The sequence below is a fragment of the Bufo bufo genome, chromosome 5 (assembly GCF_905171765.1).
Source record: "Bufo bufo chromosome 5, aBufBuf1.1, whole genome shotgun sequence".
Taxonomy (NCBI): Eukaryota; Metazoa; Chordata; class Amphibia; order Anura; family Bufonidae; genus Bufo; species Bufo bufo.
The window spans coordinates 506,517,914-506,524,059 of NC_053393.1; the positions used below are offsets into that span (position 1 = coordinate 506,517,914).

General features: G+C 43.9%; 1 long non-coding RNA gene across 1 annotated transcript; it reads right to left on the reverse strand.

Annotated features, from left to right (window-relative positions):
• Positions 1-2,663: 2,663 nt before the first annotated feature.
• LOC121001257 lies at positions 2,664-3,088 on the reverse strand. Its single transcript, XR_005779015.1, has 3 exons — positions 2,967-3,088; positions 2,784-2,864; positions 2,664-2,705 (listed from the first exon to the last, which is right to left on the reverse strand). It is a non-coding gene; the product is annotated as an uncharacterized LOC121001257 (long non-coding RNA).
• Between the last annotated feature and the right edge of the window lie 3,058 nt (positions 3,089-6,146).

A 6,146-nucleotide genomic window follows, 5' to 3' on the forward strand; every position in this document is an offset into this window, starting at 1 on the left:
CTCGTGCGCACGATCAATGCCACTACGGGACATATGGCCCTCACACGGACCGTATGTCTCTTGGGGCATACAGTCGTGTGCAAGAGGCCTTAAAGGGGTTTTCTCATCTCATACAATGGGGGCATACCACTAAGATATGCCCACATTGTCTTATAGGTGCGGGTCCCACCGCTGGTACCCTCACATATATTGAGAACGGAGCCAAGAAAGTGGATGAGGGCGCACTGCGCCGCCGCCCTCCATTCATTTCTATGGGAGAGGCGGGGATTAGCGCTTGGTGGTGGACGTACCACGGGAAATTTGTTGTCCTCCAGCCACAGTACTCCCCGCTCCGTTCTCGATATAGGTGCGGGTCCTACAAATGTTACCCACACCTATCAGACAATGGGGGCATATTCAAGCGAAATCCCCCCATTGTCTATGTGAATACCCCTTTAAAAACTGTATGTCCCTTGCGTGTCCCTTGTGGTAATCACACTAGTTCGATTAGAGCATCATCGGGAAATCATTAAACAGTAAAATTACAATTTATTAATGAATTCCTGATGATGCTGATGGACCGTGACTCCCACAAGGGCTCATATGAAAGGGCACGAGATTGAACAATGAACAAGCATTTGCTTGTTCATGTGCCAATGATAGGGTTTACGATCAATAAAGAGACAAAAGATAGCTCAATATTGATGGTCATTGATGGTCATGTTAATGGTTCTTACGACATTGGCACTAATGCTGTTTTGATATAAAAACTACCTAGGGTAGTTTTAATTTCAACACAGCTGTAGTGCCAAGGTTACCCTGTAAAGGACAAAACACAGACACAGTTTGTATAGTAAACTATAAATAATGTTTTATTATTTTAACAATAAAAAAATAAAATAAATATAAAACATAAAATCTATAATTGTTCAAACTGGTGAGGGGAGGTGGACTGTCGTGGACTTGATGGTCTGGGGCTGGCGATGGTAGCCCCCCTGTCCTGGCGATCTACTGAGGTGAAACTACGGGCCACAGGAAAGGATGCAGGGTGTAATTGTGGGGTGTGGAGAAAGGAAGGGTCTGAGGAGCAGGGGATCCGAGCATGTGTAGAGGTGGAGGGAGTTTGAAAAGAAGTAGTAGGAAAATACTGGGCAGGAGAAGAATAAGAAACAGAAGGTAACACATGCTCGGGGGGGTGGGAAGGGAAAGGTTGGCGGTACTGGCCACTGGTGTGGGATGGGGGGTAGGTGTGGATGGGGGTGGGGGTTGGGGGCGGTGCATAATTTCCCATGACCCGTTCTCTAGCATGATCTTGAACTCATGCAACTGCTCGGGCGTCATTGAGTCCATCAAACTGATCATGCTTAGCCCATAATGGTAGTTTGGGCTGCGTTGAATCGCCGACTCCGCCCCCTCCCAGCGGCGAATCAAGTCAGCACCAAACTCCATCTGATGTTGGGCAAAACCTTCTAGAGCGTCGGAAACGACCTCTACAAGGTTCGCATAATCAGCTCGATTTGGCCTACCGGATCTCTGCTCGCTCACCAGGGCTCTCAAATTTTGGCTAAAACCTAAGAGCCTCTGTTGAGCGGAGGGATTCGGTAGGGGACCCGGATTATCCTGAGCCGATACATGAGGGACAGGAGGGCTGGCGCTGGCAATCTGTTCCGGTTCCGCCTCACGAGGTTGTTCAGGCTCCCGAGTGCTGCTGGCACTTCTGTAGGAAAAAAAATAAGGAAAGTTAGGAATTGTTCTTTAAAGAAAACATCCATGTTCTATGCTATGTCTACCGTATACCATAGGGGGCTGGCCAAAACAGGGGAGCCAAACGCTCCACTGTCTCAGACAGCCCCTTACACTCAGACGGAGAGAACAGTTGTCCCTCTGACTGTAGGGGGCTGGCCAAAACAGGGGAGCCAAACGCTCCGCTGTCTCAGACAGCCCCTTACACTCAGACGGAGAGAACAGTTGTCCCTCTGACTGTAGGGGGCTGGCCAAAACAGGGGAGCCAAACGCTCCGCTGTCTCAGACAGCCCCTTACACTCAGACGGAGAGAACACTTGTCCCTCTGACTGTAGGGGGCTGGCCAAAACAGGAGAGCCAAACGCTCCGCTGTCTCAGACAGCCCCTTACACTCAAACGGAGAGAACAGTTGTCCCTCTGACTGTAGGGGGCTGGCCAAAACAGGGGAGCCAAATGCTCCGCTGTCTCAGACAGCCCCTTTACAAAAAAATATTTAACAGTTGTTAAAAATATTTACCTTCTTGGTGCCATTGCCCTTCGTAGGAACTCCAGGGCCGCCGTATGGATGTATGGGGTCCCTGAGGTTCCTCCGGAGCCACTCGGGGCCTGAACCTCCTTGTTATAATCCCTCCTGAAGCGGTCCCGGATAGATCGCCAACGCGTTGTAACCAGTTTGACTATAGGAAAAAAACATAAAAAATAAAATCAGCATGATGAAAGGAAAAGAACAATATTAATGTATTAAAATACATATTGTTTTACTTATCATATTTCTCCTGAGCCGCCGCATTTAGATCCCCCCAGGTCTCAAAAACTTCGGCACAGATGTCCCTCCAGAGCCGCTGGGTACGATGATGATCAGCGTGGTGGCGGTCGGAGTGGTCCCATAATGCTGGACGCGCCTCCACCAGTTGGATGAGGAGCAGGTTATCTATCGTACGAACCCCGAACTCCTCATCTTCCCTGGTGGAGCCTACGGAACCCTGAAAAAAAGGAAATACTAAATTAAATGTAAATCCTAATACAAAATGCAAATTAAAAGTACTTAATTCAAGACTTACACGTCTACGACCGCCACGCTCATTCCCGCGGACTCTGGAGGCGACTGGGGGATCCTCGCTGGCGGCTCTAGGTGCAGATTGCTGAAACAAAAATTATTATTTTTTTAAAAGAATGTATTTAAATAAAAAAAAATATTAGATATCTATATCTATATATATATATATATATATATATATACTTACTTCTTGACAGCCCCGGTCCGGGCTTGGTCCACCTCCCCTGGACGCTGGTGATGCGGCAGGTGAGCCGGCCCCGGCAGGTGAGCCGCCCACATCGGGAGAGCCCTCCGCTGATGATGATGAAGAAATCTATTATAAGAGCACATACTGATTAATGCAACGAATCAAACAGTACAAACTCCAAGCGTTGATTTTATACTTACCGGCCACTCAATACACCGGCGCCTTCTGGGTGTTTTTTTCCAGACAATGTCATGTAATTGTCGATAAAAGCCTTTGAAACGTATGAAGTGCGTGTAATTATATTTCACTACATCACAGAAACAACTGAAACAAAGATCTAAAAGCAGTTTAGCAGCAAACTTTGTGAAAACTAATATTTGTGTCATTCTCAAAACTTTTGGCCACGAATGTACATCCAGCCGGTACTCGCCACTAATTTCACTTTGTGAAGACGGCGTCATGCTTCAACACAGAAACTATGCTGTATTACCAGCCTTCTGAGTGATTCCTTATGTATAGGGTTTTAAATCCAGCACATATAGCCTTATACAGTTGAATCGGTAAGTGTTGTTTCCAGATGACTGCTGATTATAAATTTAAGGGTACTTTCACACTAGCGTTAGCAGGGTTCGGTAGCCCACGAGTACCGCCAGAAATATGCTCCGGCCCCATTCACTATAATGGGGGCGGAGATACGGCACATACTGCGTTTTTTGTCCAGCCGCCTGTCGACATGTTTGCCGTACTGTGAATCGACCTCCGGCCTGCCCCCATTATAGTGAATGGGGCTGGAATGGACTTCCATCTGTACTTGTGGGCTAGCATTAGCATGGATTAGGCAGGCTGCTCCCCTGCCAAAACAGCCTACCAGACCCTGCAAACACTAGTGTTTAAGTAGCCTAACGTGTTTCAAAACCACCCTGGATTTTTTCTTCTTTTTCTTCTTATGGAGGACATAGTTTATTATATAATACCTAGGATGAAGTCACGCCTTCCTGCTGTTATAACAAAACATACAAAAAGGACAATACAGTAAAACCTACCTATATATTAAATATACAAGGACCTTATTATTGATACATATGACGTTCAATCTAATGAAGTCACCATATTCATGGTGGCTTCATTCTTATACCCATCACTAATTACTTCTTAATATAAATAAAAACACCATTATTGAATCTCAAAAAACACATTGCAATGTGAACAAGGTCCATAAAATTCAGCTGAAGGATAATAAAGTTGTGGGGACCTTCACAGGGGGAGGGTCAAGGTACTGGTAAAAAGCCAGACACTTGATCCACCATGGTAAGTATCTGCACACACGTCCACCTACAAAAGCCAAACAATTCCATATCTGCATTCAGTCCTTTTGGAACAAAGGTTTCAAATTCATAAAAGCAACTTACTCTCTGCCCTTGCCATCTTTGCAACATTATCTCCTCTTCTCCAATCTTTCTTAACATTATCTCCTCTTCTCCAATCTTTCTTAACAGAACATAATCCTGAATTGATTAAAGATTTGGGATTACTTGCATGTACTTTTTTATAGTGTTCTGACAACGTATGTTTAATAAATTCCTTTTTAATATTTTTTATACAGTGGGGAAAATATACAAAGAATGGAGAGGTCTATAATTTCTATCGTAGGTACACTTCAACTGTGAGAGACAGAAAAGTCCAAAAAATCTGCAAAACAGAACTTAATATTTGGTACAGAAACCTTTGCTTACAAATACAGAGGTCAGATGCTTCCTGTAGTCCTTGACCAAGTTTGCACACACTGCAGCAGGGATTTTGGCCCACTCCTCCATAGATATCTTCTCCAGATCTTCTCCAGATCTTTCAGGTTTTGGGGCTGTAGCTGGGCTACATTGAGTTTCTGCTCCCTCCAAAGATTTTTGATTGGGTTCAGGTCTGGAGACTGGCGAGGCCACTCTAGGACTTTAAATTCTTCTTACAGAGTCACTACTTAGTTGCACTGGCTATGTGTTTCGGGTAATTGTCATGCTGCAAGACCCAGCCACGACCCATCTTTAATGCTCTTACTGAGGGAAGGAGGTTGTTGGCCAAAATCTTGCGATACATGGCCCCATCCATCCTCCCTTCCATACGGTGCAGTCTTCCTGTCCCCTTTGCAGAAAATCACCCCCAAAGTATGATGTTTCCACCACCATGCTTCATGGTTGGGACGGTGTTCTTGGGGTTGTACCAGAGGACCTGTGCTTTCACCATTACTTACAGGTGTCAGGTGTATTATACATTCAACATCCTAATTCTAAGGACTGGTATTCGAGCCAACTTCAATCCTGCCATTTAGGGATTCCATGGTCAATAGTAACTGCAGCGTCAAAGGAGTTCAACAGGGGGAGGAGGCTCCCTCTGACAGCCTATTACAATGCAATACAAGTTGCCTAGGGGTAACCATGCTTTCATGCCTGCCATTGGTAGAAGCCTGAAGTGTATTACTGACAAAAAGTATTCCAAAGCATTATGTACAGTAACTGATCAGCTGACTGTAGATTCAAGTTCCCTAGAAGGACTAATTTAAAATATTAAATACACTTATCGACAACCCCTTTAAAGCCTGACCTATGGGCCTTCAGGATGCAGTCATTTTTTCATGATCCCCCTCAAAAAAGCCATAACTGCAAAAGCCATACCTTTATATTTTCCCATCAATGTAACTGTATGAGAACTTTCTTGCAGAACAAGTCATATTTTTTCAATGACATTATTTGCGAGTATTTTTTTAACAGTGGTGAAAAAAAACAGCAAGACTGACACTGTTATTTTAGGGCAGTAAAAATGACAGCTATATTCCACCAATTATTACGATTGCAGTGATATCAAATATGAATAGTTTTGTTGTTTATGTTTTAGTACTTTTGCACAAAGAAAGCCTATTTTATTGAAAAAGTGTGATTAATATAGACAAATAGAAGACATTGAAATACTTTTAACTAGCACTTAACAACATTGTTTGTAGAGTGAATAATTAATATCACAGCAATTACAAAGGTTGCATACGATTCTTTGAAAAGCCATCAGGATGTTATCAAACATCCTGAAGCTAAATTGTTTTACTGCTACATCACTAATCTACTGTACCAAGGTCTACATTTATATTATGACTGTTACTAGTAAACTGCGCTGTTACTTTACTTTCAGATATTAAGA